Source organism: Euprymna scolopes, chromosome 1, assembly GCF_053919585.1.
Source record: "Euprymna scolopes isolate OS-2025 chromosome 1, ASM5391958v1, whole genome shotgun sequence".
NCBI lineage: Eukaryota > Metazoa > Mollusca > Cephalopoda > Sepiida > Sepiolidae > Euprymna > Euprymna scolopes.
In genome coordinates, this window is record NC_136482.1 from 42,802,703 (window position 1) to 42,830,660 (window position 27,958).

A 27,958-nucleotide genomic window follows, 5' to 3' on the forward strand; every position below is an offset into this window, starting at 1 on the left:
AAAATAAATATTAATATTCAAATAAATTTTTTTTTTTATTAAAAATAAATAGTATTTAAAGTAGAATAAAATGTGTTTATTATTATAAATAAATATTAATATTTAAAATTAAATGTGTTTATTATTAAAAATAAATATTTATATTTAAAATAATAAAATGTGTTTATTATTAAAAGTAAATATTAATATTAAAATAAAATGTGTTTATTATTAAAAATAAATATTAATATTTAAAATAATAAAATGTGTTTATTATTAAAACGGGCACACTTAAAAAGAAAAGAACCCCCTCCCTAATGCAGGAGAGAGAATGCTCCCTGCTTGATCCCCTTCTTTGGTTGGATGACTGCCACCTCCCTATAGCGAGGGGTAAAAAAAAACAAATCACCCCTTCAGCCCTTCCCTAATCTGAGTAGCACAGCTCCCTCTTACAGGGAGGGAAGGTCAACAGGTGGAGGAAAAATAGTCAACGCAGGTCATACCGCCTGACCAGCTAAAATCGCCTTTTTATATAAGGCAGACAGTCAGACTATTTGCCTTGAGGGCGGGCTAAGCCCTCCTACCTTTTTGGGAGTGCTCAGCCCGCCCTCCAGTCAACCAAATAAAAAAAAAATTTACCCATCCCACCTTTGTGGGAAGAGTGCTCAGCAAACCTTCTGAGCCACCATAAAAAAAAGTTTCCTTCCCCAAGATGGGAAGGGAACGAGAAAGGAAAATTCTTAAAAATACATGGTCCACACACGGTCTAACCCCTGGGGATCTAAAATAAACTTCTCATATACACCGACACACACAAACAGTCTGATTGATTCTTTGTTCAACAGATTATAAGAATAAAACACTGAGCCAACATTAACAATTCTGACTTATCATTCATACATGATTACGAAACTTTTCCCAGAAGGAACAGAATGCGAAACGCGCCATGGAAAAAACCTTTGTGTTACATACATGTTGGAGAGAGTCTTAAAAATAACTGTACAACGCAGGGTATACCACCCGCCTCCTTCAGATTGGATTGGACAAAATGAAATTAAAAGGAAACGAAATTAGAAACAGTCAGTTCTTTCTTATGCATCAAACAATTACATTTTCTGATATTCATTAAAACTAATTACTGAAAATCAATTTCATATTTTCTTTACTAACATATTACTGTGCTTGATTTCATCAAGTGGTACGGATCTGCTTTTTACACTAACAATGTGCACATTTTTTGAAGAATAAAGTTATTTTTTGTTTTTATTTTTAAGGTGGTGAAGGTGATCCGGGGAGTGTTTTTTTTTTTTTCTAAAAAAGGTACTTTTTACGAATGGGTATCCAAGAAACGTTCAGTATTTTGTCAGAAATTAAGATTTTCATTGACCACTCTCAATACTATCAGAAATAAACAATCTACACAATACAAACTAACTGTTTTGTTGGCTTTTTATTATAACTCCAAACTAACCCATAACTACATTTTTCTTTTATTTTGCAAATTTAATTTCCTTTAGTTTATATTGTGTATCTGAATCAGAAATTGATTGAACTTTTGTCATTTGTAGTTAACATGCTTTCAGCGCAATTACTACAGTTTAATCAGACATGATCTACCAAAATAAAAACACTTCAGATAAAGTCTTAAATAGAATTCAGTTTCTTACATGACATCTGATGAAGTCAGTAGAAACATTACAAACTAATACTTGAAAAACAATTTGACATTTACTGTACTACAATAACACATTTGTATAGAGTAGAAATCTGGATACCTATTCTGATACCTTAATAAAAGAAAGGACACTCTTTGGGGCGGATTTTGATGATAACAAGTCACTAATTAGACATTATAATAAACATTCAAATAATTTAAGAATTTTACCAAAATAAAATTACATGCTAATCACCCAATTTCTGCCACAAAATTTTGATTGGCAAAACTCATAAACATAAAATATATATTTTCTAATTTCATCTTTTTTTTTTTTTTTTTTTTTTACATAATCTGGTTTGATGTTTTCCTAAAGATTCAAATCACTGTATTTTGCTGCTTAATATCAAATGCAGCAGATGAGTTCTTTTTTTATGCATTAAACAATTAATTTTTTTCATATTCATCCAAATTAATAACTGAAAATCATTTTCATATTTTCTTCATTAAAATATCACTGTTCTTGATGTCATCAAGTGGAGCGGATCATTTTTTTTTTCATTTGTTTACACATTTTTTACAAATGTTTTTGAGAGTCCATACAACGTTATAAGTATGCAACATTTTTTTTCATTTGAATATATTTTGTCTAAGATTCTTAGCCTATGTCATTGCATACCAATTTGTTTCTTGAAAGTTAAGTTCACTGTAAAAACATCTGATACACCAAAATCCCTGATACCTGTTTCTTATAAGCGCCAAATAACTATCACTATTTCGATTTGTGTTTCATGAGAACAATTCAATATTGATACATTATAAGAAACATTTCCAGTGCTTTTTCTCTTTTTAGCAATACATATAGTTGGTTACTAATCAGAGGACTTAACTAACCCTATACTTTGCTTTACTTTGTTTTGTATTTATATGTTGTATTGTGTGGAATTAACAAAAATTCATATGCAGGAATCTGCTGATTCATTCCAAGAATCCCAATGCGACCAACAAACTGGAAAGACTACAATTTCTTTTTACCATGACCAATAAGAAAGCTCAAGGACTAAGTTGTTGGACTCCTCCCTATCACCATTTTAAAGTATTGTTAACAGTAAGTTTAACATTTTAAGTACAGAACAATATTTCTTTTGATATTTATAATGTTATTTCATTCATGCAATTTCATAATCCACCAACATTGTATAAGATTCAATTCCATTTGACACTTGAACACAACTTTTTATATAGTAAACAGCATTTATTTCTTTTCAGACATATTCTTATTTTATTTTATTTCCAGTACCGTGTTTTATTTCATTTTGTGGACACTCATTTACCTCTCTGAGATGCTGCAGGGAACATGTAGAGTGATATATCAAACAAGAAGTGGTACTTTATGACAATAGGTATCTAGGATTTACACATACCAGTGTTGATAGTTTGAAATATTTTCAGACTAACATTTTACACAATAAAAACACATGTACCTTTTTTTTCTTTTCCTTTGCTTATTTCTCGAACCTAAACTTATCATTAACTAACCCGTAACTTTGTTTACTTTGTTTTGCGTATATATTTTATATTGGGTAGAATTAACAAAACTTAATTTCGCTACCATCATTATTTGTAGTGACATGCACTGTTAACATAAATAAAATCACTGGTGACAATCTTTGATACCTGTTTCGTATAAGCACCAAATAACTATCACTATTTCGATTTGCTTTTTCATGATATGTTAATCTTGATACATTATAATAAACATTTCCATTCACTTGTCGTTTGCTTAGCTTAGCTTTACATCATTTTTTCACAATGTTTCTCTACTTGCTTTCAGCATGAGAGCAGATCATATTCTACACGTTTCATGCATATCACACAAACTTCTAATATTTGATCAACATTTGACTAACAATTTTTTGCCAATTTCCTTCAACATTCTCATTACAATTAGTACAGTTTACATTTTGTCTTTAAAATGAAGCTGTATATGTTTCCTATTACTTGGAAACCAGATTTGTAAAAATCCCATTTTTTTTTCACTCAGAGAATTTTCATTATATTTCTTTGACCAACGATTTGTTTTCAATGGACTTGATAAGTGCTAATATAGAGAGAAGAGAAACAGGGTGAGAGAGAGGCAGAAGAGAAAGTTGTTCCATCCTCTTTCCCAAATTTGACTACTGTGCGCGTTTGAACTCTCATCCTCGAGTTGCCTATTGGCCTTGATAAGTGCTAATATAGATAGAAATACCTATTCTGATACCTAATAAAAGAAAGGACACTCTTTGGGGCGGATTTTGATGATAACAAGTCACTAATTAGAAATTATAATAAACATTCAAATAATTTAAGAATTTTAACAAAAATAAAATTACATGGTAATCACCCAATTTCTGCCACAAAATTTTGATTGGCAAAACTCATAAACAGAAAATATATATTTTCTAATTTCATCTTTTTTTTTTTTTTTATTTACATAATCTGGTTTGATGTTTTCCTAAATATTCAAATCACTATATTTTGCTGCTTAATATCAAATACAGCAAATGAGTTATTTTTTATGCATCAAACAATTACATTTTCTCATTCATCCAAACTAATCACTGAACATCAATTTCATAGTTTCTTCGCTAAAATATTACTGTGCTTGATGTCATCAAGTGGAGCAGATCATTTTTTTTTCATTTGTTCACACATTTTTCCAATTTATATATATTTTGTCTAAGATTCTTAGGCTATGTCATTGCATACCAAGCTGTTTATTAAAAGTTAAGGTTCACTGTAAACACATATGTTACACCAAAATAAAAACGCTTCAGATAATGTCTTGATATTCAATTCAGTTTCTCACATGACATCTTATCAAGTTAGTAGAAATGTTACAGACTTTTGAATCTCAAACATTTTCAATACTGAGCACTGATATTTTCTTTTTTGGAATATAAGCACATTCATGATTTTTTTTTTACAAACGTCAACAAATTTCACATTGTGTAGCAATGTACTGAAACAATTATAAAAATATTTGTTTTTATTTTGGATGATGCAGGGCATCCGGAGAGAGATGTTTCTAACAAAATGAAAGTATAATTTTTAGCAATAGGTATCTAGGAAAAGGCCACTACATATGTTATAAATTCCAAATTTCCACAACCTGGCAAATACTGGTACACGCTAGCAAATTTAGATTTGCAATTACAGAATATGATTCTAATTTTTTCCTTTGCTCTTTATTCTAACACTACACTAAGTTTACTGTTTTATTTCGCTACAGTTGATATTGTGTAGAACAATAAGAAAATCATAGTGAACAATGCATTCAACAAAATTTCATACACATTTCTAGATACCTATATCTAATAAGTTCAAAAGAAAGGACACACTTAGGGAGGTATTTTGGTGGTGAAGTCACTAAATAGAGATTAGCTGGTTTCCCGGCATAGCCCAGGATGTAATAAAGATTGACTGAAATACATGTTCTAGCTGGTTTCTAGGCGTTGCCAGGGATGTAATATAGACACATTATGTTGTATATTACCTGTTCTCTTCTCCCTAAGGTAAAACAATTTCATATACATGCTGTAAATTACCTACGCTAGGGATAAAACATGAACAATACCAGTCCTAGGGTAGATAAAACAAATAATACATAGAGATGAAAGATTCCTCTCCCCTAAGAATAAAACATATATTCAATATCTGCTTTTGTTTTTTCATTGTTTATACGGTCCCGAGCAACGCCGGGTAGCCCTGCTAGTATAAACGTTATTAGGTATAGTGGCTGAATATGTTGGCACCGCAACCAAATCAATTCACAACATGACTGGTAAAAACGAGGCCTAACTACCAGTCTCTACAATAAAGTTTATGGAAATAGGATAAAACGTCAATAAATATAACACTAAATATGCATTCGTCATGTCGAGCCAGCATAAGATTTTAGGTGGTTTAGGATACTATATGGAATAATGAGACTTAGAACCATCGAGAAAATTAAATCCTCTTACTCAAAGTCATTTGGCTCTTGAAAAGGGTCCTACAACCCTCGCGCAATAGCTAATCATTTTGCCACGTATAATATACGTGTTAAGTTTCGGGCAATGTTTTATGTTGTGGTCAGATTTAACCTATAATTTGCAAACTTTATCCTTTCCAGTTAAAGAATATTAAAAGGGAACGCTGATCTATGTACAATTACGCTTCTGTTATAAAATAAATATTGTTGGTTATATTATCCAAGATTGGTTGGATCTAAGAATACATTTCTTTACTTCTAAAGAGCAATTCTTTCTGAATTCCTGTTGGAAATTCTCGGAATAAAATATGAGAATAATTTTGTGTTTAAGTGATTCTTATACAAAGAAAGACTCTGAAGGGAATGATTTGGCTACGGCAGTTAAGTAAGACCATATGTGCAGGATAAAGTTTTTAACACTTAAGAATATTAAATTGGATCTGTTTGATACATATTTTTTTTCAAACTGGTCTCTTATTACATCGTAAGTAACGAAATAAGTGGCCGCCGAAATATAATATCTGGAAATCAATTTAACGCCTGGTTTTAAGATTAGATTAAACTAAGCAACTTATAATCTTTATCATCTAAAAAGTCAGTGCAAAACTCAAATATTTTATTAAGTACGCAACTCAAATTAATCCAAAGAAGGGGCTCCGTTTTATTTGATTAAAAAATTAATTCATTAGATTTTTAAACAACACAATTTGCGCGTAAAGCAAGAGGAACTAAGAAATAAAATGACTACTGCGTTTACTTATAGGCTAGTAATCTAGAGAGGTACGCATACGTTAAGGAATCCAATATGCAGATGAAAAGCAGGAGTTATAATGAAAAGCTTGATGATCAGATAAACGCATTCATTTTTACAGAATTATCTGTATAATATATGGAGACCTAGAATTGTGTGAATGAAAATTATCAGTTCTGTATTAAATTTTGATAGCGAATGTTGTTAAAAGGTAAACGAAAAGGAACATAAATTGTTGGGGATATACAAAACACTTTATAGCATTAAAAGCGCATTATAATTTCATCTTCTATATGAAGTCGATTCGTCATCAAACTAAGAATAATTACACAGGACTCTCTAGATATATGATATAACCAAAGATACATGTAGTTGCGGTTTGCCTATATATATATATGTATATATATATATATATATATATATATATATATATATATATATATATATATATATATATATATATACACACACAACCAAAGATACATGTGGTTCCGGATTGCTGATAGCAGTAAAAGAAAGTGTTTACTGTTGTACTGTTATATCGTGTAATAGAAACAACCCTAAAAGAAGCACCAGTGTCTGAAAGGAATTTCCGACGAGAAAGAGTAGACACTTGGGTGGGGAGATGGGTTGGAATTTGTCGCAAAATTGAAGCGGTTTACACAATTAAATAGTCTAGAATCATGATGGAGCACGACTGTTTGCATTTACGTGCATTCTGCAAAATGGCGGTGATAGTAGAACCAAGAAGATGTCGAATCTGATCTGTGACGCCGCGTTGGACGTATATCTCGGGCTGCAGCTTGAGGTCCTGTCCGCTATGTGCTCTTACTCTCTCGGTGAGAGTAACAATCTCTACCGATATTGGACTGGCATCGGTTGTGAAACTGCAGCATCAGGTTAGATGCATAGCTGGGGTGTGATTGTAGTAAATAAAGACGCGGTCAGCGAGTGCCGTTAGCTGAGAAAAAGTTCTCATCACCGACAGACATAGACAGCGTGTGGGATAATTATTGCGGAAATTTGTCCAATCATAGCTGCTGAACAATGCTTACGTGCATCGAACGGTTCTTCAGAAAACCCTTTATTTATATCAGAAGTTGTGAGGGCTTATCGTGTATGAAGGAAATAGTCGCAGGGTTATTTCAACCAAGCTGTTTCCGAAGTGACGTTCTGTTCCAGAACGGCTTGCTTTAACATCTCGTAAAGATTATCATCGACATGTGCGCATAATATATACCGAGGGGAAAATAACTCTGTCGTCTTAGCCGTTACCATAACAACTAGAAAATTAAACAACTAGACGATCACTAAAAGACGGCTACTGGGTTTTTGTTGCAGCGGGGAACTTACTAATTACGACCGTTCCAAACCTAGGGGTCCTGACACTATACAACAAATGGATAAATGAGGGGAGTCCGAATATGGAAAAAAGTTTGTCAAGCACTGGATTGCGGTTTTCGAAGAACAATCACGAAAAGGGAAAGTAAAAGGACTTTATCAATAGAATATGGCATATATCTGTAATCTTACAAAATGCCAAAAGCGCTGTAATCCAGGATGTATTAATTAATTTTGTAGCAACTGTAGTTCCGCCAAGGAAGAAACAGCACCACAACATACTCTCGATAATGCATCGGCTACGATGGTTTCACTTCCGGGGCGGTGTTTTATATCGTACTAGCGTCGGGGGTACCGGGCGTTTCCCGGGTGTTTAGAGGTGTGTGTGCTCGAGGGGGGTGTAAATCAAAACAAAAAAGCGAAGTAATCACCCTGTTTAAATATTATAAAAAATATGTTAAAACTTTTTTTAAATTGAGAAAAAACTAACGTAAGGCAAACGAACGATGTAAAAATTTCTTAAAATCGGACAAACAAAAAAGAAAACGCGAATGTGATGGAAAAAACAGAAAACCGAACACCAAAACTTCTTTTAAAAAATCTGAAAAATAAAAACAAAAAAATAGAACATGAAAAATAGCTTAAATAACTCTGTTTTAATAAGAAACCTTTAAAAATCGAACAAAAAAGACATCTCATAATACGATTCGAACTCACAACCTTTAGATAATGTCGCCGCGCTCTAGTGAACTGACGTAAAGGTACGTTGAAAAAAATTAGGTCGTTCTTTTTTTAATATTTAAAATAATTCACGTTTCGACGTAATTTACGCATGCGTAGAACAATTTTGTCATCAGAGGACGGTTTTTGGCCACCCCATTGCCTAATTTAGGGTGAAGTATTAATGTTTTGGACCATTTTTTCGATATTTGTCGTCCAAGATGTCGAGTCTCAAAATGAAACCGAGCTCGTGAAAATCCGTCGCCTCTATCGAAAGTTTTGCAAGACATACAAACACACAAACACATATATAGATAGAAAAGGGAAGTTGCATTTTCCACCGTATAATTTCATCATTTTTAATTTTTCCTCGGTTGCTGGTTTAAACATAAAAGATACGGCTTGCTGGTCTGTTAGAATAGTAAGGTGTTGGTTTAAACATAAAAGATACGGTTTGCCGGTCTGTTACAATAGTAAGGGGTTCCCAGCAAGTCAATCCCTTTATTTGTGGACGCACTAAACTATGGAATAAGCCTTTTTATCGATTATGTCAAGTCGTATTTAAGATGGCTTTAGCGATCGAGAAAAAAACGCTACAGGCCTCTCAGCCTGTAAGAAAGTGTATATGATAGTCTTTTTTATACATCGGTTTCAATAGTAAATGGTAATTGATCATCAATAACTTTTACAGACGATTCAGCAGCGTCTTTTTAAAGTTTTTCAAAGGAATTGATAAATATAGGAGGAAATTCCTTATTTTCGACAAGTGGGCGAATTTCGAATGAATGGGTAGATATCCATTTTGCGTAGTACGAAAACCTACCAATACACCTCTTTAACGAATCTGAATCGGAAGGAGGAGGCATTTGTAAAAGAGTTTTCAAACGTTTAGAATCTTGTTGCATAGTCACGTTACAAATTTGGTATCCAAGGAAATTGATGGAATGAAGTGAACACTTTAATTTTTTTCGGTTTATTTCGAGGTTATGTCTCGAGATAGCCTTTAAAAAGAACCCCAAATTAACGACATGTTTCTCTGGTGTTTTTCCGCAAGTAATAATATCATCTATATATGAAAAAGTTCCAGATAATTTGTTTTCAAAAATGAAAGAATTCATAAACCGTTGAAAATCAGAAACCGCATTAGTGACACCCATGGCATTCGTTTTAATTGATACAAACCAGTTCCTGCTTTAAAGGCCGTGAAGGGCCGATTTTCGGGACAAATTACGATCTGATAGTACAGCTTGGATAAGTAAATTGTACTAAATACACGATATTGGGTTATTTGGTTCTCGAGATCCTCAATCCGAGGCAAGGGTAATACGTCAAGTAAGGTGAAACGGTTAATAGTTAGGGAAAAATCAATAACTAATCGCTTTGTTTGTATTGGGCGACAAAGTCACAAAAATCTGAAGGCGCCATGGCGAATAACTTGTTTAAATTACATCATCCGTAAGCATTTGTGGAATTTCCTTTTCAATAAATCAAGCATCCTCCGCGCGGTAATTACGGGATTTAGTAGCAAGAGGTTTGTAATCAGAGGTTAAGTTTCGATACAATTTAACGGGCATAGCTTATCTTGGTTAGGGCGCAGATTTCTAGAATATACTGAGGTCAACCAAAAGAAACAGTAATAACTGACGGAATCAGCAATCACTGTAAAGTCAATGTCTGTATACTCGCAAACATTGAATAAAATATTTTCCGTGCAATATTCCGATAGTTTGAGGAAAACAGTGGATGATGCCATAGAAATTATGGAATAACATTTTGAAGTAGACAGCTTCATTGTTTTTACAATATGAGCACTGATGAAGTCATCAGAACTGCCGGCGTCTATGAGGGCAGTTTTCTCCCTCAATTCAACAAATGTAGTAATGAGGACGCCTCATTATCAATGGACCAGAGGTCATCTCGTCAGCGTCAGACAAGGCCAAACTATTTGCAAAGAACTTTGCAGCTAATTCTACCCTATGCGACGAAGGCCATCAACTCCCCATATGTCCTCCTATAACACAGAACAAGCTAGGTAACATAAAAATATCCGTGCATGAGGTCGCCAAGCTAATAAAGAACCTAGATTCCAGTAAAGCAACTGGCCCTGGTGGCATCCCAATTATAGTGTTAAAAAAGCTTCAACCAGAACTTGCTCCCATACTTACGAAACTATTAAAGCGTTGCCTAAAGGAGAAGTGCTTTCGGACTCCCTGGAAGACCTCTTCAGTTTGCCCTATATTTAAGAATCAATCTCAATACAGACCTATACGTCTCCTGTGTGTTATGAGTAAGTTGCTGGAATCCATATTAAATAGATAAATAGTCAACCACCTCAGCAGGAATAACCTTGTTAGTGGCACACAATATGGTTTCCGCTCTTCAAGATCTACCGCAGATGTGCTGACGGTTATATCCCACAGGATTAGTGAATCTCTTGACAAATGCTTCCTTTCTAGGGCAATTGCTCTTGGCATATCAAAGGCCCTTGACAAGGTATGCCATAAGGGTCTACTTCACAAGATTTCCAGCTACGGTATAACGGGAAATGTTTTCTCAATCATTAAATCATTTCTCTCCGATAGGCTCATTAGAGTAGTGGTAGATGGACAAAAATCGGAGGCTTGCAATATAAATGCTGGAGTCCCTCAGGGGTCAATCCTGGGCCCAACTCTCTTCCTGATCTACATCAATGACCTCCCTAAACACATACTTAAATCATTCGTTGCCATCTATGCTGATGACACGACAATCTACGGCAACACATCAAAGGCTGTAAATGACAAAATTCTCTCTGATTCTCTCTCCTCTGATCTCGAGCGTGTGGTTCAGTGGGGGAAGATGTGGCTGATTACCTTTAATGCATCCAAAACCAAACTCCTATCCTTACATCATCAACGCTCTGATCCCCAGCTGGCATCAATTGTGATGGATGGCTCTCGTCTGGGTGAGGCTCCGTGTTTGACAAGCTTCTGGATTTGACCTTTATTCCTAATCTGAAATGGAACACGTACAACAAGTCTGTTGCCAAGGTCACTGAAAAGATGGTGGGATCCATCTACCGCTCCAGAAGATATCTCACTACTGATGCAATTCTCTATCTATATAAAAGCCAAGTACGTCCAAGGATGGAATACTGTTGCCATATCTGGGCAGGAGCTGCTAAAAACAGCCTATCATGCCTTGACAGAGTACAAAATAGACTTCGTGGCTAAGTGGGGGATGCCCTTTTTTCTACCCTGCAACATCTCTCCCACAGAAGAGACGTTGCGAGCCTGTCCTTGTTTCATCGTTGTTTTCATGGCAGATACTCGTCTGCACTCCAATCTCTGGTCCCCCCTCACCAATCTTTCACGAAAAACACCCGTCTAGCTGAATCCACTGTGAAAAATGTCCCCCACTCTATATCTGTGCCTAAATCAAAACGCGTATTCCATGAACAAATCTTCTTTCTTAGAACTGCACGCCTGTGGAACTCTGTTCCGTCTGCCTGCTTCCCTCCGGACTACAACTTGGATGTCTTCAAGTCCAATGTGTACAAATTCCTAATAAACCGCCCCCTTAAGTAAACACTTCAGCAAATCTCCTCACTAACTTAATGTACTTGCAATAACCCTTATCCCTGAGTGGCTTCCGGGCGTTGATAAGTGGTGATCACTGTGTAAAAAAAACCTGTCACTACCTTTAGCATGGGCTACCATAATAGCAGAAGGAGAACGTGAAGGTGTTGGCACAGTAGAACTGCAAACTTTGGAGACATGACCGAGTTTACCACACATTCGACATATCTTATCGTGGGCAGGACAATGATGGCGATCATCCTTAAAGTGGCGTAACCCGCCACAGTTGTACCACTTGCCATAGGCAGGAAGGGCAGTAGAAAATTGTACAGTCACACTCCATACGAGAACCAGTAGAATCAGAAATTTTCGTAGTTGTAGTGGCCTCCTCGGCAGGATCAGTAGACACATTGTTAGTTCTAGTAGTAGTAGTAGTAGTAGTAGTAGTAGTAGTAGTCGTATTAGCAGCTGCTCCAATCGGGGAAGCTTATGATTCAGCACGAAAGTGATCTTATTCAAAACTCTAGCACATTGAGTAGCCTCTTTGAGAGTTTGCTTATCAGTTTCAAGTAGTCTAGCACGTATTACTAAGCACCGGACACGACGTATGAATGCATCACGGACAGATTCATCCCTGTAAGTAGTAGCAGTAACCTCTTTAAAGTTACAGTCAGCAGCAAGTCGATTCCAGAACTGAAGATATTGGTCGACAGACTCTGTTTTTTGTTGCAGACGCGTAGAAAGCAAATGTCTAGCATGAATAACTCTTGGACACTTGTCGTAAAAACTTTTCTGTAATTCAACAGCGTGTTCAAATCCCGAACAACCCTCGATAATGTCAGCACCGTGGGACCGATTTTTAAATAAAAACTTACTTCGTATTTATCAGGGTTTTACGAAGCAATAATTGATAAATATAAATTAAAGTTACGATACCACAATCTTCAAAGCTTGCTAGCCGTAGGGTCCGCCGCGGATACGTAAAATATGTCCAGACGAATGATCTTCTCCACGAGGGAAATAAATTTAGTTATATAAATGTAGTGTTGTAAATTAATAAAAACAAAATCTCTTTCTAAGGCTTTGTTGAACAAAATTCACAGCAAGAGATAAAGAACTCAGTCATTAAAGAAAAAGTAACACATGCAAAATCATATGGTAAGAAACTGAATTTGCATATCTATAATTTTTTAAACAGTAAGAACAAAACAGTTTGCATTAGCGTTCCCTTTAAATGAACATATACCAGATACAGTTATTATAAAACATTTACATACCGTTACAAGGTATAAAAATAGTAATTACGTGTGTGCAGCATACGAGAGTTTTTGAAGCAAATACCGGTGCGTGAATTTCGTTAGTCCATTATGTCCATCAAAAAAGAGAGAGAAAGAGAGAGAAGATGAGGGCGAAACAGATATAAGGTGCTAATGCTTTCTTGTGCCAAGAATCGTATTGTCGGAATAAAGAGACGATAATTATGTTTATCTTATTTCCACAGGTTCAGTGTCTGTGCGCTAGCTACGTGTGAAATTCAATCCCCACAATGTTTATAACTTTTTTTTGCGATTTGATGTTAATATCCAAGCACTATCTTATGAGTCTGAAAATTTGTTTGCGTAAAGCTTCGATTTTCAATAACGTCATCTTCAATTTTCAAGAACGACTGGACGATCAAATTGTCGACCTCTCATAGCATCCGCATTATTAACAGGAGACTATTCGCGTTTTCTTTCAATTAGTTTGAATACGAGATATAACTTTCAAAGTGTAGAATAAATCGCTCTGTGAAGGAGATAAAATTTAGTCTTCCTCTTCGAGGAAAATAATTAGGCCAGGAATCAATAAATTTAATGTTTGTTTTCGGTTGCAAAAGTAATTATAGTACCCCCTTCTTTAAATCTAAGCCAACCACAAAATCAACAGCAGAACAGAACACAAAACACATGGAAGGACGATGAAATTACTTTTTGAACTAACGTTATATACCTCACATAAATTAAGACCAACTCAATAAAATTATTTGACATCGTTAATAGTTTGACAAAGAAAACTAACTAAATTATTTAATGGGGCAGATTACGTGTGGTGACTAAATTAAATTCATTCATTTATTAACGCAAATAAAACGAATCCCCCTAATTTATTTAAGTAAATCCAACCCAATGATAATTCAAATGATTGTTCAATAACATAAAATATACGAACACTTATTTTTAGCAAAATTGATTCCCAGTGTGTAAATTAAATGTATTCTTGAAGTTATTAAAATAAATTGGATAATAATTATCCGACCATGTGAGAAATATCACGTGAGAACATAGAACGAAAGAATTAAGACTAAAACGTAGCGATAGACACGTAATGGGGTAGTGAAAATTGCATGTCGAAAATGATGAAAACTTATTAGTAAAATGGCGGCATTTAACCTGGTAGAAAATTGCCCCAATTATTGATTCAATGGACACAAATGGAAATACGATACTTCAAGACAAAAGATGTTGGCTTTCATTATTTTTCTTAGCATAGCAATTAGCATTTAATACAACAATGGAAGTCCATGAATTAAGTTTATATCATTCAATAACGCAGAATTATATTATTGGGATGGAATCCGCCAGAAGGATTTTAACGAATAAATAAATGCGAGCTTCAAATCGTGTATGATGCCTCTCTAACGTTCAAATGCTTAATGAGTTTTATACAAATTTGGTTGTAAAACTCCGCTTTAACTGGCTTCATAAATTGGGGGTAATGGATTGATAAATAGGAAAAGGGCGAAGCATATTGTCTTTTATCTACCAATAAAAATTTTCTCTCACACACACACAAAAACACCCACACGCGCGCACCCACACCCACACCCACATACACGCACATATATATATATATATATATATATATATATATATATATATACATATATATACATACATATATATATTTTATATATATATATATATATATATATATATATATATATTGGTGAGTCAATGTTAACGTTCTGGTAGAGTGGGCGAAAAATATTTTATCGACCTTTTCAAGAGATTTTCAAAACGCAATTTTATTCACTAAATGACTGAAGACGACTCATGAGATTTGAGAACGTGCGCCGCTATGGCGATCTTTTTTTTAATTCAAACAGAACGTCCAAACAATGGTCCGCCAAATGGAAAAGATAGATCTCAAGAGAAACAGACAAACATTACTCCTTGAATTATGTATACAACTCACGAACATTTAAACAGTTAATCGAACATTTTACCAAGATAACTATTTTTGTCACACAAATTCCAATACCTGCTGTTTCCATTCTTTAGTAAAGTATACATTGATGTCATGTAGGTCAAAGTTTGAATTCATGAAAAAATTATAGATGCGGTATTGATTAGGATGATTTGAACATTCGTTACGTTTGCAAATATTGATTTGTACATATTTGATTTTGTGCTCCTCTAATTTTCTATAAAAACTGACCCACACTTCGAGGACGACATAATCGATTATTCCCAGTTTGCCCGCTACCTTTAGGCCAACTGACATCAAAGATGATTAACGAAGACTTCTGTTGAACGATTGCCAATAGCATCCCTCGTCCAGCTTAGGCAAATTCACTAAATTGACACCTATGTCTAGAATAAATACTTCATTTGCTTTTGCTAATTTGTATCCCTGATTTTGTGTATGTTGCCGAATGTAAGGTGGCAATATACTACTCGACAAAAGTATTCTCGCATATATTTATGCCTGGCAAAAATTAAACACCACGTCGATATTTACATTGAATATTTGTCCTGTGATTTAAGTCAAATCGTGTCTATGAACAAAGTATTGCATATAAAAGAGATCACAATGATATTTAAATTAAATGTCTTCACGTTTTACATAAAATCAACGTTAAACGGGGGTATTACAACTATTCTGTACTTTCATCTAACAATTTATTAAAAAAAAGACACTGTAAAACTTTTATCACGAACTGTTTACAAAACATACATTTGTTTTCCGTTGTTTTTTTTTTCTTCTGTTTTTTGTTTATTTGGAGTCGGGAGCCATCAATTATAGAACGCGTATAGTTTTGTCAGGTGTATCTGCACATTAATTAACCATTTTTCGGTAAGAAACACGCCTATATTTAACGATCAGAAGAACTGTTTAATGTTTAACAAAAATTATGTTTACATTGGAGGAGGGCACAATACTTTTCCGCATCCGAAATGTAAACAAGATTTTTTGTGTTTCTTTTGAAAACCATAGATGTGTGTAAGTTGGTTTTGAGAATTTGTAACTGTGTGTAGAGAAATTATTTTAGTTGTGCACGTTTGTCCCATGGAATAAGGCTATCAGGTGTCAAGTTATCAGTAGGTAAGTGGGTGTTTATGAGCGGCTTATAATAGTTGTTCTTTTCTTGGAAGCAATCGCTAGGGTGCCCTGTTTGCGTAGGGAAGCGATGTAAGAAAATCTGATGCCATTATGAACGTTGTTACCTGTAAATGGCTGTTTCGTTATACGAGGGTATCATTATGTGAAGATAGGTTTCTCAGTGGATATAAAGCTGTAAATAGTATTATTTTTAGCGGTTGTGTCTATTGTGTAAGCGTCGCCATGTTTGTTTTTTTTTTGAAACTTTAGAAATATTTGTTTATTCTGGAATATAAGAGTGATCGGTTTCAGCCAATCGTTAACGCCGGAAGATTGCGGGGAGAAATTATTAATTTTGATTCGTAAGTCGGAAAGAGTATGTCATGTATATGTATGCAAGCAACTAGTTACGAAAAGTGTATTTGCTCTGTAGTGGAGAAATGCAAAATAGTCCCTGGCGACGACTGGTAACGGTAGTAGGACTAAACTAAGAGAGTTGAATGTACGGATTTTTTCCTCTTATTATGTTGCAATTGTGATGGGTGTTCCCCATGGATGGAACGTAGCATTTTTATAACACGAGTAAATGTGTATGTAGCAGCATTAAAAAAGATACTAAAGATAGAGGGTAATACTGTAGACATAATAAATTTGCATGTGCCATCTTTATTTCGAACCTACGGGAATTTGGTGCAAAGGGGGTTCTAGAATCAAAATGTTATATACAGGATATATATATATATATATATATATATATATATATATATATATATATATATATATATATGTCTGTGTGTGTGTGTGCGTGTGCGCGTGCCTGTGGGTGTGTGTGTGCGTGTATACATACATGGATCTACATATATGTGCACATGTATATGTGTATATATGTATATATATACATATATATGTATATATGCATATATATAGCTATATATATACATATATACACGTATATATATATGTGTGTGTGTGTGTGTGTATGAGGAATTAGTGCCCTTTTTGTGGGATGTATTGATTTATTTTTTTCATTATGAAATTTTGTTACGTACAAAATATATATATATATATATATATATATTATATAAAACTGAGTATAGGGTAGTCGTAATATACGAAGCAGGTTGGTTCAAGCTAACTGTTGAGCAAAGTTTAGTACCCATTAGCCCCCTCCTAAGGTTTTTGAGCGTTACTTAATATGTATTTACACACACACACACACACACACACACACACACACACACACACACGTATATATACATATGTATAATTTTCTCTCTTTCTCTCTCTCTCTCTCTCTCTCTCTCTCTCTATATATATATATATATATATATATATATATATATATATATATATATATATATATATATATATATACCGCGAGGTAAAATACCGGGTTGGGAAACTGGCGCGGAATATCCTTCGTCCGTAAGGGAAGATGGAACTCAGTTAAGCCGTGATAGGCAACCAATCTTGTTATACTATTTCGATTAAAATACTTTTGATAGCCAAGCAATGCATCAAGTATCCAGATACTGACAAGATATAATCAGATATTATGCTTATGTTAGTGTTGCAGGGCGCGCCCGCGTGCATATTATGAACTCCTCCGAATTGTATAAATAGTACAAGAGGTATCGTCCTTCGTGATGGCGTGTTTACGTTGCAGTGCACCATCTGGATGTTAATTGCTATGACTGTGATTCCCTGCATATAGTTTTCCATTCGAAATAAATATACCCTTTTTTACATGTCTGTGGTTTACTATGTGAATATTTAGGGCCACAGCTTTTTTTGGTGTGATTAAGAACTCGAAGTCACTGAGGTTTGATTTTCGAAATATAAGAACAGCTGAAAGATAAGAATTAACTTAAAAGACTTCGGATGTGTAGTTCCCAAAAACAGGCACTTATTAAAGTATGCATCACCCACAATGAGACAGGGCAGCTCAATCGGTTAAAACAGTTAAATTAGCTCATGATAGACGACGAATGTTACGAGCAGACCTAATAGCAGGGTTTTTCATTGTAGCACGGTTGTTTGTTACCGGCAAGAAAATGCTGAAATTAGATGATGAGTACTAGCCAGGTTTTACATCGAACCAAATTTCCCCTAACATTAACTTTTATAGAATTGCCAAAAGAATATAAGTGTGAAAAAAGTGCTACCTCCAAAAGTAAAGTATACCTCCCCAAATTTATCCCCTAAAAAGTTTAAAAAAATAATTAATAAGCGCATTCTTGGTATAAATCAAACAATTACTATTTAAAAAAAAAAAACAAGAAGAAAATAAAACCCAATATTTTCAATGTTTGGCCTATACGGATACAAGAGTAATTACCTTGAGATGATGGAGAGAATTACACTGGAGAAAATGATGCATGTTTCGATTACAAATTTGTAAATTGTGGCAATCTTTTTCATTAAAATCTCGTCAATGATAATCTACTAAACGTTGAAAAGACAATAACGAGCTTTGCTCGCTGTAAATAAATATTTGTGCAGTTAAATGGGCTGTTAAACAGCAAAACAAAATAGAATAAATACAATAAGCGACACTAGAGGTTGAATTCATCACTGTCAACTTTCTCTCTAAACTTCCAGCGCGTTGTCGCCTAACCGCATTCGCCAACAGACATTTTATTAGAAAACTGACCCCATTCAATTTTAATACGTGTGCAATGGAAGATGAGATCTCGCGAGATTGCACGAGACAACATCTTATAAGTCCATTGCTGCCATCTTTAATTTCTCTCTCTCTCTCAGATTCCATCCGAAGGTAAGTTGTATAACCGCACAACTCACACACAGGTGAGCGCTTTTTTCTTTGATATTACATTCAACTCTACACTCCCCCACCTGGTCTCCAGGCCACTTATGTGACATGGTGGACGCAGTCGTTTGTTGCGGGAACCCCTACGAAGCGGGCTTGGCTGGACTACTTCATCCTTATTGGAATCAGATCCATTGGCATCAGCGTTAGGGCGTACAGCCATACTGTCAGACTTCCTCATCTTCATCGGAGCTCTCAGAACGGGGTAGTGGCACTATCGGCGTCAGCGTTTGTGTTCGCAGTTGTACCACCACGGGGAATAGGTCGGATCCACAGGTCATCGTTGGATGATAGGCCATTACTGCTATTCCCCAATACGTTCGTATTTAGGGCAGGCCGGATATCCTTCACACGGCCTGAGGTACCATTGACTAGCACGGCTTGCCCACTGATGATGCCAGACATTCGCCCTCTTTGAAAGCTGCTGATGAAAGATGTTAAAAATAAATTAAAAAAAATGAAAATTACCGATCTTGGACGACCGTCATGGTTCCTCGGTATAAAATTAACCTGTGGAAATGAAGCTATAACAATGACCTAATCACAATGCATTGAAGAAATTCTGCTCAAGTTCGGAATGCAAGATTGCAAACTGCGTAAAACTCCCGTCGAAAGTGGCATAAATAAAAATATAGAGACGGAAAAAATATCCATAGATCATCTATTATACAGAGAAATGTTTGGAAGCCTCATCTATTTGATGTCCGCAAATAGGTCTGACATATGTTACACTGTAACAAGCTATCTCCAAACTTATCGAGACCTACGATTAAGGACCATAATCGTGTAAAACAAATCCTTCGTTATCTAAAAGGAACCAAGGAACAATCTTTAATATTTAAAAAGTCTACATTTCCTCTAAATTTAGAAGGATTTTCAGATGCAGATCAGGGTTACTCTGAAGATAGAAAAATTATAACGGGGTATTGTTTTAGATTGTCAAAGACTGGACATATGACCTCTTGGCAAACTAAAAAAAAAACAAATTGTTGCCCTTTCTACTTGTAAAGCAGAATGTGTGGCCCTCATCCATTCCGCGCAGGTGGCATTTTTTCTGAACACCCTTCTAAGCTATTTTAAAACCAGATCTATATAAAAAAAAACTATGGTAATTGATTGTGATAATCAGAGCAGAATCTTATTAGCAAATAATTATGATTCATTAAAAGTCGAAGCATATTGATATCTATTATCATTTCATAAGGGATGAAACAAGTAAAACATCTATAAATCTTACTTGTGTGACGTCTGAGAATATCATTGCACGCATTTTAACTAAAACTATAAAAAGAATAAAATCGAAACATTTTATAACCGAACTTTTTGGAATCTAATTATGAATGAATCTCTTTTCAGAAGCCCAAACAGAGAACCTTGAATAATCCCCCCCAAATCGTAAATGGTCCCGGGTACGACGTTAAACTGCGACCATTTTTATGTTACTAATCAAATTAATCAACTAATACCTCATGCAATTTTCCAGTTTTTGTTAAAAAAGTATATACTTGTATGTGGTTGTGTGTGTATATATATTCATGTGTATTTGAAAAGGAATATATATATCTATATATATATATATATAGATATATATATATATATATATATAAGCGTGTTTATTTTTATATGTATGAAAAAATCATTGTTACTCTCAATTATTTACACTCAGTATCGGGACTGCACATCTTTTCCACCGCCATCATTGTTCAACAAAACATCTCCCAACTTAACAGAAAAGAAACTGTATTCACCAATAAGAGCCAGAGTAAAATCATTTTACCTGAGGAATCAGTTATAAACAAACCACTCACCACACTATTGCAGATTCAATACTTTGACATAATAGCTTCATTAAAGAAAGAAACCTTAAATACACCCACGTCACAAAAAGATGAACTAAGCTGGAAATGAGATAAGCACTCAAGAATTAAAAGTTCCAAAACCAAACTACTCCAAGGAATAAGAATTACTATCAAGCCCCTGCGCATTAATAGTGAAATCATAATACTACCAGTTGACAAAAGCAATGCTACAGTAATTATATATAGAGCAGAATATGATAAGAAATATGCAGGTTTATTAAATAGGGGGGTTACTTTAAAATGAAAAAGAATCAGATCGTGAAAAGATTCCTAAATCCCAACAACAGTATTCCATTAAACCTATTGTCAGTTGAAGTTCAGCATGTCATCCATTGAGCCGAGTCCTGGTAGTTATAATCACCCCAATCATCGAGAATGCTGCATCATACGTCAGGGATTCAGCTGAATTCGTGGGTATATAAACAATGCTTCTATTCATCTCATAGGGAGTCTGTTCCGGAAAGTATTCACTGAATTGACTTTTACAGTGGTACGGGATGGGCTGACATCGGGTAACTCACTGAAAGAACATACTAACAAATTACCATTCCTTGATGTGCTAATAATCTGCACTGGTCAGAATTTTATGTCATCTGTAAATCGAAAGCAAACTTTAACTAGACAGTGCCCAAACTTCAACGCCCACCATTCATATAATATAAAGAAATTAATCGTCCGTTGTCTACTACACAGATCAAACGCAATATGTAGTAACAGCATGCATATAAATATAAGATGGACAGTTTAAGAGAAACTCTAAAAACTGCAAAATTTATTGCAAAGAATTTGGCTTTCTCTCATGCTGACAAGATTTTCTCCGGTCCATTGATGCTGGTTGGGATAGAGCACACGCTTCTGTTCAGGATCATCTTTGCTATTTATCAAAACTAGTGGGAACCGAGCGCTGCTCAGCCACTTTGGACTTGACAGACAGAGCAGACTACTTTATCGCTTTCGACATTACTCTTTTACTGCGGTTGGTGGCGTTCCTGAAAACCCTTTAAAAGCGTACATTGCATCTGTTACATTAGAAGCAATGGAAAAAAGCGATTTCTGTCCGAAATAGCAGCAGCACATTCCGGAGAGAACCACAGCTGACTATTAGGTCTTTTGCTGGAATATTTTCGAGGGTGTAAATCGCTATATACCTACAATTAATCATTCTGTCAGATCTGGCACTATGGAGGGCACACCCTTTTTAAACCTGGACCCCAGAAGGAAGATATGATATAAATGAACGGAAGTTATTCCTATCAACCATACATTACTGATATACTGTAGGATGGAGAGGGCACACGGGTGGGTCCACGAACAGTCTTTGTGAGGTCATAAACAATGGAATAAGCCTGTCCTGTCTCATTTGAGTAGGTTTACAATTCAACATTGTGAACATTGAAGTTTCCACAAACGTGAATATTAGCCGAAAATTAGCAGATATGATGTGGTCAATTTTGTCAGATATGCTCTTAAAGATAGTAATATCGCTGTAGTGAGGGCGACAAAGAGAAAATATAAACGCAATTGTGTTAGCAAGTGCAAGCCGGACGCACATACTCGGTGATTTTGGATCTTTCCTGGAGATATCCCTAAAACATGGAACCCCCTCTTTAATTTGGGCATATATTCCATGCCCATGTTTTTTTTTCTTGGGAGTTAGACTTGGATGTTCAGTTAGGGTATCCTTTAATTTCAAATTCTTATCGATCCAATGCTAGTTTCGTTTAGAGATATTAGGTTTGTTTTTATATTCTGTAATTGGGGGTCAACATCTAGATGGTTGGGACCATGACCCTTTATGTTGGGGAAACAGACATTGTAGTTGGGATCTACGTTGGAAGTTGAAGATATGGGTTTAAACGTGTGTTTTTTTTTCTGGAAACCTTACAGGATATTTTGGGGTTATTTGTGGAGAAGATCGACAGACTTGCTTAAGGCAGACACGAGAGGGATAGTAAGAGAGAAAGAGAAACGAGGAAATATATTTTGTAGCACATAATCTAGTAAAACCCATAGTAGTATCCACTAATATGACATCGAGAAGTCCCACCAGAACCTAATGCATGGTCCAGAATCAATTCACCAAATGGCAATAACGCAGCCCCAGTACTTTGCATCTGATCATAGGACAGTCTGCTTAGTGGTTAAATCAATGTTTGGTTCCCTTACTATCAGTCAGATAAGGTCAGCTCAGATAAGACGTTTACCTCCACCACCCTTGCTAATTACATGACTATAAGGATGGACATACAAACGTAAAATTTCCGAATCTCTGGCGACTGTTCACGAGAGATACTGAATGCCATGAATACAGCTTTTTCTTCTCCCTTTTGTCAGAAAAAATCACTCATCAAAAATGTCGATTGAGAGACAAATAATGAGAGGCGAGAGTAAAGGATGCTGCCGATAATATAGGATTAATGCATTGTCTACTCTCGATTGAAAATAAATATTAAGTAATGCACTTAATATACGTCCAATTTACGTGTAAAAGAGAAAATATGATTATAGGAGCGTCTCTCACTAATTGCAAATAAATAGAATTTTCGAACTTATTTTTCAAATCAATTTGCAAGATTTTAATGGATATATTTATGAACGAGAAAATCAATTACTAAATAAAACAAACAGAAAATAGATACGTCAATTAACTAACTGCAATAAATATTTTTAAAAATTGCATCTGTTACATTAGAAGCAATGGAAAAAAGCGATTTCTGTCCGCAATAGCAGCAGCACATTCCGGAGAGAACCACAGCTGACTATTAGGTCTTTTGCTGGAATATTTTCGAGGGTGTAAATCGCTATATACCTACAATTAATCATTCTGTCAGATCTGGCACTATGGAGGGCACACCCTTTTTAAACCTGGACCCCAGAAGGAAGATATGATATAAATGAACGGAAGTTATTCCTATCAACCATACATTACTGATATACTGTAGGATGGAGAGGGCACACGGGTGGGTCCACGAACAGTCTTTGTGAGGTCATAAACAATGGAATAAGCCTGTCCTGTCTCATTTGAGTAGGTTTACAATTCAACATTGTGAACATTGAAGTTTCCACAAACGTGAATATTAGCCGAAAATTAGCAGATATGATGTGGTCAATTTTGTCAGATATGCTCTTAAAGATAGTAATATCGCTGTAGTGGGGGCGACAAAGAGAAAATATAAACGCAATTGTGTTAGCAAGTGCAAGCCGGACGCACATACTCGGTGATTTTGGATCTTTCCTGGAGATATCCCTAAAACATGGAACCCCCTCTTTAATTTGGGCATATATTCCATGCCCATGTTTTTTTTTCTTGGGAGTTAGACTTGGATGTTCAGTTAGGGTATCCTTTAATTTCAAATTCTTATCGATCCAATGCTAGTTTCGTTTAGAGATATTAGGTTTGTTTTTATATTCTGTAATTGGGGGTCAACATCTAGATGGTTGGGACCATGACCCTTTATGTTGGGGAAACAGACATTGTAGTTGGGATCTACGTTGGAAGTTGAAGATATGGGTTTAAACGTGTGTTTTTTTTTCTGGAAACCTTACAGGATGTTTTGGGGTTATTTGTGGAGAAGATCGACAGACTTGCTTAAGGCAGACACGAGAGGGATAGTAAGAGAGAAAGAGAAACGAGGAAATATATTTTTGTAGCAAATAATCTAGTAAAACCCATAGTAGTATCCACTAATATGACATCGAGAAGTCCCACCAGAACCTAATGCATGGTCCAGAATCAATTCACCAAATGGCAATAACGCAGCCCCAGTACTTTGCATCTGATCATAGGACAGTCTGCTTAGTGGTTAAATCAATGTTTGGTTCCCTTACTATCAGTCAGATAAGGTCAGCTCAGATAAGACGTTTACCTCCACCACCCTTGCTAATTACATGACTATAAGGATGGACATACAAACGTAAAATTTCCGAATCTCTGGCGACTGTTCACGAGAGATACTGAATGCCATGAATACAGCTTTTTCTTCTCCCTTTTGTCAGAAAAAATCACTCATCAAAAATGTCGATTGAGAGACAAATAATGAGAGGCGAGAGTAAAGGATGCTGCCGATAATATATGATTAATGCATTGTCTACTCTCGATTGAAAATAAATATTAAGTAATGCACTTAATATACGTCCAATTTACGTGTAAAAGAGAAAATATGATTATAGGAGCGTCTCTCACTAATTGCAAATAAATAGAATTTTCGAACTTATTTTTCAAATCAATTTGCAAGATTTTAATGGATATATTTATGAACGAGAAAATCAATTACTAAATAAAACAAACAGAAAATAGATACGTCAATTAACTAACTGCAATAAATATTTTTAAAAAATATACACATTTGCCTAGAATAAAATTAAACTGATAGTGTAAAATAGATCAAACTGAACAGATGTGTTTACGTGGTAAACAAGGAGAGAATACTGGTAGATACAAAATCCAGAAATTGATACAATACAGCATGAATTGTGCTCAGATATGGCATAAAGCGCACGATATATTTTACTGCAACGTCCTTGATGTGTTATTCTCCAAATTAATGTGCTTGTGCCTTATAACCCGAAAGTTTTGAACGATGCGTCCAATGCTAGGTTGTTATTTGTAATGGCTATCGATGAATGAGATTGTTTCTCATAATTGTCAAATTAAAAGTAGCTTATCCTTATGAGCATTACACGAAAAAACAAGGGCGCACTTCTGTTGCATACAATAGTTAGTATCCAAGAACAGGAGGGTTTATATATTGTCACAGGATGGTAATATACATTTACGGCAAAATGTTATTATATAGATTAGATATTTTTTTAACTTTTCTACGATACGGTTTGTGTATATTTTTATACATATACAAATGTATATATATATATACAGAGATAGATAGATAGAGAGAGAGAGAGAGAGAGAGAGAGAGAGAGACGGGTTTAATATATATATATATATTTTTATGTATTGAACACATTTATTTAATCTGCTAATTTAAACGTGATTTTAACCTGAAACTTCAGGACAACAAGACACAAGTTCTAAGTACAGAGAATCTGTATTGCCCTCATTTAGTTTTAATAAATATAGAAAATATATGCTGTAAAGCGATAAGTTTAAAAATTATTTATGGTACACGATGCGAAATTAAGTAGTAACAATCTTAAACCTTGTGGCTTGTTTCTCGGCGGATTTCCAATGATTTTTTATATAATATTTTGATTGTAGAAATTCCCATCTGGAGAAAATTACCGTAGGTTCGATTTAACAAATACCACATACAAATCTTTATGGGTAAACTATTACCCACCATCTTATGTAACTTTGCACGCTGTTAGACACACATTCAGTCGTTATATTACAATGCTAGATTCCCTCCGTGGTTAACCACTATCAGAATCGAACATTATAAAACAAAAATACACCCTACGTTTCTCTATATATATTTAGTCTTACCACTACTACCAGTAGTCACCGGTTACGATTCTGCAGTTTTCTACTACAGTGCAATTACATTCTTCGGAACTGCAAGAGTAAATACATAGACATAAAATATTCCTTTCGACTCCTATATCAATATTTTAAACTTCTACCCGACTTTTTCCATTGGCCGGATATCTTTATATTCCAGGCTGAAAATAATCTCTGCATTAACGAACACTTCATAACTTTGACAAACACGGCATCGCTCTCCACAGGAAGCACTAACGTAAAAAACGAGAAACCTTTACCGATTATGATTCATTCAGAAACAGATATTTAAATATTGATACCCTAATATAACGCAACATACGTTCACTGGTTAAAAACGCTTTCATAAATACGGTCGGATTTTCCTACCTAGATTATCTACATTTCAGACGCTATCAAGAAGGCACATCTGCGCGCGCTAAAAATGAAAAGATAAAAATTATTAACCACCCATAAAAAGATAGTTAACTACTGATAGCCTCAATTCATGGAACTTACGTGCACAAGAAAAAATAGTTCATATGCACACACACAATATTCGCCGTATATACTTGCTAATATTAGCTTTTTTTACGCAGAAGAACCGAAATAGGTTAACACTTACAACTGTCGGATCAAAATCACTGCTTGATTTTGTTTTAGTAAATTCACATTTAATATCGGATTATAACCGCTAAAAATAATTGTCCGCATCCGTAAATAAGCATCGAATCGAAAATTCGGAAACAAAATGGAATGAACTTTAGGTTTATTATGGCAATTTACTAAGAACTGTAAAGCTGGGGCATATTATTCAACAGTTTAAAGACTTGTGAGGAATCAGGAATAACCATTAACAAACCATTAACAAAAAAATATTAAATGGCATTGTGTACAAAAAATAAACAAAATAGGTCAAGCCATTAAACTATTGTATAACATTACACAGCTTTACAATTCTTAGCAAATCCTCGGGTAATTAAAACTTTCGGGAGCTTTTCATGCCTTGGTCTTCGGAACAAGATAATTTAATTCTTGTTTATTACTTATTAGTCCTGAAATTTGACCAATAGCGCCGTGTTATTTAGTTCTCACATTTTCAGTGAATTTTATTCAAGTACGCATGGAACAATAAAATAATTATAATTTATTTCATTTTAATAAGACTGGTCACGGATTAGTAATTCGTTCTTACTAAAATTATGTCATGACATATATCAATGAGTACTGTTATCTTTTGCGTTGTGCTGTAATAATAACGTTATTATTTTGAAAGCCATTCTTAACATGAAAGAAGAGCATGTTTGAAAACATATCTGTGCGTCCACCTAACATATTTCTGTCGGGAATTTTAAATAAACATGAATAAACTATATATAATAGCAACGTGGCATAAATGAACAATCAGCCAAAATATGTCCAGCTTTTCACTAGTTTTGTTCTTGCCATTTAC